This window comes from Nicotiana tabacum, chromosome 23 (assembly GCF_000715075.1).
Source record: "Nicotiana tabacum cultivar K326 chromosome 23, ASM71507v2, whole genome shotgun sequence".
Classification (NCBI taxonomy): Eukaryota; Viridiplantae; Streptophyta; class Magnoliopsida; order Solanales; family Solanaceae; genus Nicotiana; species Nicotiana tabacum.
In genome coordinates, this window is record NC_134102.1 from 17,505,474 (window position 1) to 17,518,017 (window position 12,544).

The 12,544-nt window shown below is 37.8% G+C and overlaps 1 non-coding gene across 1 annotated transcript; it reads right to left on the bottom strand.

Moving 5' to 3' along the window:
* Nucleotides 1-3,798: 3,798 nt before the first annotated feature.
* On the bottom strand, nucleotides 3,799-3,905 carry LOC142177768 (small nucleolar RNA R71). The gene has a single exon (XR_012706325.1). It is a non-coding gene; the product is annotated as a small nucleolar RNA R71 (small nucleolar RNA).
* Between the last annotated feature and the right edge of the window lie 8,639 nt (nucleotides 3,906-12,544).

Below are 12,544 nucleotides of genomic sequence, written 5' to 3' on the forward strand. Positions count from 1 at the left end.
TCGACTTTTCTCCTTTGAGTTTCAGTTTATTCGGTCAGTAACTACGGTTAGTTTAGCTTGAATATTAATTAATGCATAAAGTCTCGAGAAACTAAAAGCACAAACGATTTCAATAAGGTAGATGTTGTATAAAAAATTTAAAATTGTAACAGCATTTTAGAAAGAACACACAAACTGACGACGAGTAAGAGTCTTAAATCTAAAACAAAATTATGAGACGAAATATATCCATTAAGGGCTTGTTTCGCCAAGCCGCCGAAAGTAACTTATTTTGAGATTTTTTTTAAATCAAAATTGCTTGTCAAAAGGTTATTTGAAAGAGTAGTTGTTTATGTTTGGATAAATCATTTTAGAAGTACTTTCGTCAGTCAATGGTTTGGCCAACATTTTTGCAAAGTGCTTTTAATCGTCAAATTATGAAAAAGGAAGTTATTACTACTAGTTAATTTGGTAAAGATGAATTTTTTATTTGGGTAATCTTGTTCTAAAAGAAATTAAAAATACTTATTTTTGGAGAAGCTACTTTTTTAGCTTCCACTTAAAAACTAAAATATAACTTTTATTCTACTCAAAAGCATTTATTTATTCACCATAAACTTGGCCAACACCTTCATTGTCTAAAGTAAGTGGTTTTTAAAACATTTTAAAAAAATACTTTTGGCCAATCAGATACTTGACCAAAGAATATAACTTATTTATATGTTTAGCATAGAACGAGAAAATAGCAAAAACAAATGACCTTTTTTGATTTGGCTGTTTTTTCTTTCGTTGGTTCGATCTCTTGCTTCTCCTAAATGATGAGAGCTGGCCTGCAAAGTTATAAGAGGAATCAAATCAAATATTCATATTATATAATACAGATAATCGAAAATATCTGATATATGGCCTTGTTTTGAACTTTCAACACAAAATATTGTTGGCCAGTGAGAGAAGATAATGAGAAATCCGTTGACCCCAAGTCAATGGTTATTTTCCTTGTTTGCGTCAATGGTCTCCGGTGATAGAAGCTAATAGAGAATGAGAAAACTCAATGATTATTTTCCTCAATTTTTTTCGAGGCTTTGTGGTTTTTTTTTTTTTTTTTTTTTTGCTTTTTTATTACGTATTTAATATCCACATTGGAGCGACAAAATCTGAATTCGTGAAAAACACCCGCATTGAAAGTACAACGCTCTCTTATCCGTTCCTAGTATCATGTCACTTATAACATAATTACATATTACTATGGGGTATTATCACTTTTAGCCCGCATCAGAAACTATTTATATTTGGTAGCCAAAAAAGTATATAAAATATGTATAATTTTTGTATATAATATACAGAATATATAATATATATATATACACACACAAAAACTATACATATTTTCGGTTATTAATTTGAGAGCGGCTATACAGTCATTTTTCCTATTACTTACTACTTATATTCATAACAACCCAGAAAATAAGTCAAGCTATTACAACAAGTTACACCCAACAACAAAAATCATTACATACACAATGTGATTCCACAAATCGGCTCTAGGAAGAATAGGGTGTACGCAGCCTTATCCCTACCTTGTGTGAGGTAGAGATATTGTTTCTTAGACCCTCGGTCCCAAAAAAAGCATTTTCAAAACAGATATAAAAAATACAAAAGTATAAAATCTAAGATGAAAATATTGAACAAAAGAAAAATATAGATAGTAAAAATAGTACAACAAGTTACACTCATAGTATTGGTGTTCGGCCAAAATGCTACATCTTTAGCACAGTACTCGTCCTATATTTTGTTGGTTTAGTGAATTATTGTGCGACATTTAAACTAAATTATGTTGTTTTATGTGTAGGAACATCGAAATAATTAGTCGAATGAAAGTTGCATAAAAAGAGGACAAAAATGCAAGAAAAGAGCGCAAAAGCATCAATTACCCAAACTGTGCTACATACCAGGTTTCGCGAGGTCTATAGTCAGGTTGACCGCGCTATAGACCAAGTTTCGCGAGGTCTATAACCAGGTTGAACGCGCTATAGACCAGGCTTCGCGAGGTCTATAGCCAGATTGACCGCGCTATAGACCAGGCTTCGAGAGGTCTATAGCCATATCGACCGCGCTATAGACCAGGCTTCGCGAGGTCTATAGCAGGTGATTAAAAGTCGCAGGTTAAAAGACTCCGACCAGGATTTGGACTCAAGTACTTCGACCCTAACATATAAATACTTCCTATATGAGTTGAGAAAGGACGAGGCACTATTTTGGAGAAGAAAAAGGCGAGATAACACGATGGAGCAAGAAGCAAAATGAGTTTCCCTTCCGTTCATCTCTATACTTTGTAGTTTAATGTCTTTAAACATCATGACGATTGTTGATACATTTATGAGTAGCTAAACTTTCTAATCTAGGGTTTGATGGAACCGATTGGAGGATGATTTTTTATTACGTTTAATATAGATTTGCCTTTGATTTTTCTTTACTTGTTCAACTATATTTTTATTGGTTTTGATTGAAGAGATCTCAATTAACTGTACCTATTTAGTGTGTATATTACTTGAGAGAGAGTATACATTTAGGTAGTTGTTGTACAACACCACTCCTAACATATTTGAGAGATCAATACAGAGGGTTTAAAGGTGGGATTAGAGATAACGAAACCTTGGTGCGATCGTAGTGAGCGGTGAATTAGTGCCAGCTAGCGTAGTTCGAGAGAATATGTCTAGTAAATTGTGGTAGTTACTCGAGAGAGAGCTACGACACCCAAAGTACTCACGATCGGTAGAGAATACTTAGGCAAATTTATAGGTAACATGGTGGGGGAGATTCCGACATTAGGGAAAATCATAACCCTAGACTTTTTCAATTCTTGTCTACAATATTTGCTCTGTTAGTTATAAATTACTCCATTTTAATTACTTTGCTCTTAGTTAGTAAACATTTAAATCGTTATTTAATATTTCTAAAGGTTGAATATTTAAATTCGTGCGAAACTAGTGGTTGTAATTAGTAGGTTAATTTCCTGTGAGATTCGACTTTGGACTTGTAAATCGAATTATATTTGCAACGACCGCTAGACCTCTTAGGTGGCATAGTTGAGCGTGATCAAATTTTGGTACTGTTGCCGGGAAATTAATGGTGTTATTAAACACGGCTAAAAGAATTGTTAGAATTCGTAGTCTATTTCACTTTCTCGACTGAAATTCATTATATTGAAACTCTAACGTTTGTAGGTTTGTGTGTTACAGGTGCATGCCTAGAAACTCCTCAAGAACTGGTGAATTGTGCGAAGTATTACCGGACCCTGAGAAAGTTTTTGAGGCACTAAATCGAGCAAACAAGAAAGACAAACGACAACAGAACTCAACGGAACGAATCGAACTAGACATGGGTGACGTAATAAACAACCAAAATAATGTGAATGACCCGAACAATCAGAGTGTGGTACCTCTTGTGCCAGAAGCGGCTTTGTATGATTGGGCAAAATCCACCTCTGAAAATATGGCATCCGTTATTGCAGTCCCTCAGATACAAGCGGAGTCCTTCCAAACCACAAACAACATGCTACATCTGCTGCAGAACAAGGGACTATTCTCCGGGTCTTACATTGAAGATCCACAACAGCATATGAAAAACATTTTGTCAATTTGTGTCACTCAAAGGCAACCGAATGTGACACTGGAAGCAATTAGACTGTTATTGTTTCCATTCTCAGTGATTGGAGAAGCTTAGACTTGGCTAAATTCGCTCCCCATAAACTCCATCACCACTTGGGTGGAATTAGTCAAGCCATTTTTGAACAAGTTCTACCCACCCAATAAGACTGCCAAGCAAGTTGATGAGATATTGAGGTTTAGGCGGAAACCAGTTGAAACACTACAAGAAACGTGGGAGAGGTTAAAGGGGATGCTGGTTAAGTGTCCACATCATGGCATTCCAGATGAGATATTGGGACAAAGGTTTTACATGGGATTGGCAGATAGCTTGAAGGCCAATATTGATGCTTCAGCAGGTGGAGCATATTTGAGAAAATCATTTAGAGAGTGTAAGGTCCTGCTAGATAAAATGGCTCAAAACTCAGGATGGATGACAAGAGACACTACAATCACCCTTGTAGTTAACTCGGTAGCTTTGGACCCAAACAACTCCATAGCCGAGAATATGGCCACTCTGATGACGCAAATGAGTATCCTTACCAAGAAGATTGATGATCAGGCCAGAAGCAGGTACACATAGTTGATACAACTAATGGGGGCTTATGTACACCATGCATTAACCAACCATATGTGTGCTCGTGGAGTGGTAAAAGTGACAACCAGAACTATCAGGAAAATATGAACTGTGTGGGAAACTATGGAGGACAGAGGCAAGGTGGTCAGAATTGGGGCCAGCAGTATAGACCAGCACACCAGCAGTACAATAATAGCAATAATCTTGGAGCTGCACGACCACAGGGTCAGGCTGTGCCTTAACAAAGGTAGCAAGGGTACAATCAGCAGAATCAACTAGTTTATCAACAACCTCAACAGTAACAGATAGTACGACAAGATGATGGGTTTTTTGAAATAAAAGGAATGCGGCAACAACTCATTGGGTCCAGCGGGAAAATGAAAGAAATGGTCCACCAGATGCACGAAAAGGTAGTATCTCACGACTCAGCTATCAAGGGCATTGAGATTCAACTAGGGCAAATATCCATGGCCCTTAATAATCGTCCTCACGTGACATTACCTGCGGACACACATGTTAACCCGAAAGAGCAAGTCCCGAAGTAGCTGATGGCTATGAGTTTGTGAAATGGTAGAGATCTTGATCTAGAGCAAGAAATTGCTCGTGAAAGCCGACCAACTGAGATACTCGTGCCAGTACCAATTAAGATAGATGAGTCAACTAAGCTAACATAAATAAGAATCCAGCCAGCCCAGAAGGAAATAAACAAGGAAAAAGAGGTTGCTAAGGAGGCTGAGGAAGTGCGAGAGAAAGGCATTAGAAAAAGTGCCCGAGAAGGATCAAACTCAAGTCGCAGGAAAGAAGCGACCGCCAGCACTACAAAGATGAGACTAATTTGGGGGTGAGTTTAAACTTGATGTCCTTGTCTATCTATAAAATGTTAGGCATTGGAAGAGCAATACCCGCATCCATGTTACTACAGCTAGCCGACCGAACGGTGAAGAGGCTATCAGGTATATTTTATGATGTATTTGTGCAGGTTGGAAAGTTTGTGTTTCTGACAGATTTTGTCATTCTAGACTGCTAGGTTGACAAGGAGATTTCCATAATTTTGGGAAGGCCATTCTTGGCTACTGGGAGAGCTTTGATTGATTATGAAACTAGGGAGCTAAAGATGAGACTGAACGATGAAGAGATAACGTTCAATGTACAGAAGTCTATTCGGCGACCCAGTGAGTTTGCTGACTACTCTATTATAGAAGTTGTGGATGTGATTTTGGAGGAGAAAAATGAGGCACTGAATGCAAAAGACCCCCTAGCAGCCTGCCTGATGAACCTAGAAGAGGTAGATGGTGAGAACTTGGCGGAGTGGGTGTTGGCCCTTAAAGGCCAAGGGTACTGGAAAAGAGAGCTCGAATTCGAGCCTCCACACTTAGAAGAAAGAACGACCCCTTCAGCTAAGCCATCAATCAAAGAGCCGCCACAGTTGGAGCTGAAATCCTTGCCGTCCAACCTCAGGTATGCTTTCTTAGGACCTAGTTCGACATTGCATGTTATTATCTCATCTGGTTTGTTAGATGTGCAAGTAGAACAACTTTTGCAGGTTCTAAAGGAGTGCAAGACTGCAATTAGATGGACCATTGCAGACATAAAGGGTATCATCCCAACGTTTTGTATACATAGGATTATACTAGAAGATGGGCACAAACCTTCCAGATAACATCAAAGAAGGCTGAATCCCAATATGAAAGAAGTGATCAAGTGTTTAGATGCGGGAATCATCTTCCCCATCTCTGATAGCAACTGGATCAGCCCAGTTTAATGTGTGCCAAAGAAGGGTGGAATGACTTTAGTGCAAAATAAGAACAACGAGTTAATCTCAACAAGAACAGTCACGAGATGGCAAATCTGTATGGATTACAAAAGATTAAACAAGGCCACCCGAAAAGACCATTTTTCGCTGCCATTCATTGATCATATGCTAGATAGATTGGTGGGGAGGTCCCACTTTTGCTTCATGGATGGATACTCGGGGTATAACTAGATCTCTATTGCCCTAGAAGATAGAGAGAAAACGTCGTCCACCTGTCCGTATGGCATTTATGCCTTTCGGAGAATGCCGTTTGGCCTATGCAATGCACCCGCCACATTCCAAAGGTGCATGATGGCCATTTTCACAGATATGGGTACAACCTTTGGAGCTGATGTGTGATGCAAGCGACTATACTGTGGGAGTAGTTCTTGGGCAGAGAAAAGATAAAGTCATGCACCCAATCTACTATGCAAGTAAAACCTTGAGTGGTGCCCAACTAAATTACTGTGACAGAGAAAGATATTGTTACACCATGTGCGTTCCAAGGTGATGTAATGAATATGAGACCTGTTAATCATGATTTAAATAATTTTAAAGTCATAATATGGATATATATGATGTTTGGACAGAAAATATGAAGTTTGAAAAAAATCAGATTAAAGTTGCGGAAACACCGACTAAGGATTTACCTTGTAACAGAGCTTTTTGAGAAATACATTTCGTGTGCTATATGAGATTTTTTTGGGATATATTATATACCAAATTGAAGGTCTTGAAATTTAGTTTCCAACGCTCTTAACTGTTCATTCATACGACACCCGGATAAAAAGTTATAAGCGTTGGAAGAAGGACCAATGCGAGGGTGCCAAGTAGCACCTTTTGACTTTTCAAACAAAATGAATATTTATATCCTTATCTCGTTTCTTTCTTCAATTTTTCAGAACACACAACCAAATAAGACCCCCTAACTTTACTCTTAAGCTCTCTGCAAGAGCTTCAAACAAGATTATCATCCCGGGCATGGAATCAAGAAGCGATAACATTAAAACGATCCCTACGATGTATGTATTGCTATATCGCCTCTCTTTTTCTTTGTAGTTTGAGTTTTGGAAGGTACTTCAAAGTTAATAAAACGTGTACTTTCTGTATTTAAGTATTTAAATATTAAGGAAGGTTGATAAATTCGTTTCCTAATAGTTAGAACTCACGGGACGGTGATCGGAAGCCGTGAGTTCTAGTTATTCACTTGTAGCGGACTGTTTTGTGGATTGTTTTGTGTTGCTGTTGGGATGCATGTTTTACTACTTTTTTTGTAGAGTTTTGGAGGAGTAAGGTTGTGGAGAAACACCACATAAATGCAGGGTGGTTGGCTGGTCGTTCGTCGTAACATTTTTGGGCCATTTGACACTACTACGATGGTCATTTTGTGTATGAAGAGATTGGGGTGTGTTGGGCTGTTTTGTAGTATTTTGTGGTGTATATAAGGTTGGAAAATAATGTATACATGTTGATATTATTGTGTTTGGTATTATTTTGAATTTGAAGGAAGTAAGGATTATAGGGGAGATGCTGCCCGTTTTAATACAAAATAAGCTTGTCGTTCGTTGTGCGATAGTTGTACCTTTCGTAACTTAATTATAGTATTATTATTGTTGTTTTAGATTAAGGTACGAAGAGGCGAGTTCAACTTGGTGATTGGAAAGATTGTGATAAGGTATGTTAAGGCTATCCCTTCTTTCCTTTTGGCATGATCCATATGATGCAACGAAACGAGCAAGCATGCCACTTTCACGAATGATTCTATTCCTAGAAGTACTAGGGTTACCTATGTTCTTGATTCCCTATATGTCCTACTATCATATCGTATGTTCATGGGTCTCATGACATTCTGAGAGATATTATTGACTTATTTCATTATGCACTGCATTCATTTAAACATGTATATTGACCCATGACCAAATGGCGTTATATACGCGTATAGTATATGTATATGATTTATGGGGAAAAGGTTATGGCGTTATATACGTACCATCACCTGATCAGCTGGTATACGTTGAAGCTTCTTGATAAGGAGCCCTAAGGCATGAATATCTATCTACCCCTATGGTAAAAAGCAACGAGAGAATCAGAAGGTAGATATAAGTTTCAATAAGTAAAAGAAGCAAGGTGAAGAAGGATACGAGGTACCCAATTCGTGAATATTATATGTATTTACAATTCAGGCAGAGAAATATAAGTATTCTGAGTTACTTTCAACAATAACAAAGATATATTCACTAGACAACATATATATATATATATATTACTTGACAGCACCCATTTCAATTATGCCTTGTGGGAGATAACAGTTATAATTTAAGACAAGGATGGGATATCAGCATCCAGCTGGGGTTAGAGTAACCCAAAATTGTGGATGGATTGTTATCATTAGCTCATATTTCCGAGGGATATTGCAAATGTGGTAATGGTTCTCCTTGTGAGACACCCAGATGGTGCACTCTAGAATAGTACAATCAGATATGAATACTAGAATGTTCAAAAATTTCAAAAGATTAGCATTGGAATCCTAGAAGGGATAAATATTTACCTTTGTATGGCTCTCGTCCCTAGTAAAGAGAGAGTGTTAGGAAACCCGAAGAGCCAGTGATTTGAATCAATGGGGGCTAAAAGTGACAGAAAGTTTTGAAGAAGTTTTCATAATAAGGTGATAGACAAAAATATTAGCAGGAGAATAAGAAGAAAGTAAATAAAGCATTATAAGTAAGATGTGATAAATGGATGATAAAGATAAATCAAAATATGACAGGACTACAGATTCTATAGTCAAGTGAAGGAAAAGACAAGAAGTTACATGCCTTGAGACAATAAAAGAGTATAAGCCATAAATTCATGTCCCCATTTCGAGAAATGAGTTGGTGACTCATACGTGAGTACCTGAAGGAAAAGTTAGACCCCCGGAGTAATAGAAATTAGTATGGGCTGGTGAATAAGATAAACTGAACATGAATTCGGGACCGAAGGATTTGATAATAGTTGACATTGTGAGAATTTGCGAGATCGCGTTAGGGGCGATAATTGAATGGACAACAGAAGAATAACTTTTAAAGGTCATTCAGGAAGACGTTTCCCTAAAACAAGCATTGTGAGCAGAGTTAAGCTTAAGGGACTAAGTGTACAAGTTATACTAGGTGTCACCTTTGTGTGTAAGAAATTCAATTATCCCTAGTACAGAAGGGTTACCGCAAGACAAGTAAGAGTCCATGAAGATGTGAAAAGACGCCAAATATGAAGAGGTGAAACATTTATAGGTAAATCTTCATAGCAATAAATGTTAGTACTCCCCTAAAGAGGGGAAGATGGTTTGATATGGTATTAAGTCAGAGTTATGTGGTTAAGGTAACTATGGAATAGTAAAAAAATAATGTGGTAGAATGATGAAAGGAATGAGATTGCATTTATTCAGATCCTACGGATATAATACGACTCCAGAACATTATGTAAGCATGACGACGGGGAGAGGTAGAAAGGGTTCCATCACTAGATGTTATTGATAAATAAGTGCAAATGAACACTAGATACATAAGGAGCCAGTGTGCGGGGTAAGTTAAGATAAATGATATAACCCACGAGAGATTATGCAGAATATAGATATGATAATGGACTAACGTGTAGTTAGTGGTTGATTCAGGAAGAGCCTAACCATGGCTAAAGAAGAGGGTACCGACAAATCAGCAGGTTGTGCAAGATAAACATAGCGAAACCCAACATAGGGAATTCAGTCTCACAAATATGATGACATCGTAATCCTTGAGAAATATTCATATAGGAGTTGGGGTTGTTAAAGGTAAAAATAGTGCCACTGAGAAGACAATCAAAATTTTAGTTCAGAATCAACCTCACGAGCACAAGGGTACGGAGGTAAGTAATTAAGGATAATTATAGGAGAGTAAGAACGTCAAAAATTCTTTCGGTTATACGATGTAATAAGCTCGCAGTCTCTCTTAAGTACTACAAAGAAAGACTAGCTAAGGGAATAAGGAAGAAGGCTTCAACTTAGGTATTGTGACATAAGGAAGAAATGGTCTTGTAACAATAGCCTCACAACAATATTGTATGCACTCCATAAGAAAGTGGCACCTATCGTGGCTAATGAACGGGAATAAAAAAAAATCAAAAGATGAAATTTGAGATCATATGGGTTACAGGAAATTCTAGTATTTGTGGGCAATGAGATAAGCCATGTATTCATGCAACAAGTGGCAGAACGACCATGAAAAGTAATTGCTTATGTTTAAAGACAACTAAGAAAGCGCGAGAAGAATTATCTGACCCATGATTTAGAGTTAGCCGCTGTGATTCATGAACTAAATATGTGGAGGCACTATTTGTATGGCATTCATGTTGATATCTATACTAATCATAAGCGCCTTCAATATATCTTCAATCAAAAGGAATTGAATTTACGCCAAAGGAGATGGTCGGAGCTACTGAAAGACTATGACGTTGATATTTTATACCATCTGGGGAAGGCGAATGTAGTAGCCGACACCCTCAGCCGTAGATCTATGGGTAGCCTGTCATATTTACAGCTAGAGAAGTGTGGGATAGCCCATGGGATTCATCAGCTAGCTTGTCTTGGAGTTCGATTATTGGACTCAGGTATTTCTGGAGTTACTATTCAGGACACGACAACATCCTCTTTAGTAACTGAAGTGAAGGAACGCCAGTATGAGGATCATGTGCTATCTCATTATAGAGATACATCCCCTCAAAAGGAGAATACACCATTTGAGATTACAGGAAATGGAGTTCTCAGATATCGAGGTCGATTATGTGTTCTAATGTGGCAGGGTTGCGCCAACAGGTTATGGGAGAAGCTCACTATTCTCGTTATTCTATTTATCCAGGAGCGACGAAGATGTATCATGATATCAAGGGAATATACTGGTGGGACGAAATGAAGAAGGATATAACAGAGTTTGTTTCTCAGTGCCCAAATTGTCAGCAGGTTAAGATTGAGCATCAGAAACCCTGTGGATTATTACAAGCTATAGAGATTCCGACTTGGAAATGGGAAGTGATTAATATGGATTTCATCATAGGCTTACCTCGTACCCAACATAAGTTCGATTCTATATGGGTTATTATCGATAGACTTACAAAAGCAACCCATTTTCTATCTGTCAGGACTACTTACTCAGCAGAGGATTATGCAAGGCTTTACATTAGGGAGATAGTACGAGTTCATGGTGTCCCTATATCTATTATCTTATATAGAGGTTCTCAGTTTACATTTAATTTCTGGTGGTCCTTCCAAAAGGATTGGGGACTCAGGTAAGTCTTAGTACAACATTCCATCCCCAGTTAGATGGTCAGGCTGAACGTACTATTCAGATACTAGAGGATATGCTACGGGCTTGTGTGATGGACTTCAGGGGTAGTTGGGATGATCATTTTCCACTTATTGAGTTTGCATATAATAATAGTTATCATTCCAGCATTCAGATGGCTCCATACGAAGATCTTTACAGACGAAAGTGTAGGTCACCTATCGAATGGTTCGAGGTTGGGGAAACTAAGTTAGTAGGACCAGAGTTGGTACAACAGGCAGTTGAGAAGATTAAGCTTATATGGGAAAGGCTATTAGCATCTCATAGTCATCAGAAGTCCTATGCAGATAATCGATAACGAGACTTGGAGTTTCAGGTAGATGACTGGGTATTCCTAAAGGTATCACCGATGAAAGGTGTTATGAGATTTGGTAAGAAAGGAAATCTTAGCCTTCGGTACATTGGACCTTATAAGATATTACGCAGAGTAGGCCAAGTAGCATATGAGTTAGACTTGCCTTTCAAATTGGAGTCTGTACATCCAGAATTTCATGTGTCTATGCTCCATAGGTGTATTGGAGATCCCTATAAAGCCATTCCAGTTGACGATGTTCAGGTTATAGAGCAGCTATCATATGAGGAAGCTCCCATTGCTATACTAGATAGACAAGTTCGAAGATTAAGAACTAAGGATGTAGCTTCGGTTAAAGTACTTTGGACTAACAATAATGTGGAGGAGATGACTTGGGAAGCTGAAGAAGAAATGAAGACTAGGTATCCTCACTTGTTTCCACTTCCGAAGGAGGATCAGACTGAGACATCACAGCCTTTAGGTACGTATATGATACTTGATTCTTATGTTAGTTATTGTTATTGGTCGTGTGAGGCCATTGGTGTTATTGATAATTGTGGCACTGTTTGGCTTTGTATTGTTGGGTTTGCTATGTGACAAGTTGGTACTAGTATCGTTACAGAGGAGACTCTGCCAAAATTTATATAGATTTCTGGGAGTTTAAAATTCGAGGACGAATGTTTCTAAGGGGGGAAGATTGTTACACCATGTTCATCCCAAGGTGACGTAATGAATATGAGACTTGTTAATCATGATTTAAATAATTTTAAATTCATAATATGGCTATATATTATGTTTGTATAGAAAATATGAAGTTTGGGAAAAATTAGATTAAAGTTGCGGAAAAACGACTAAGGATTTGCCTTGTAACAGACTTCTTTGAGAAATAAAAGTTGTATTCTATATGAG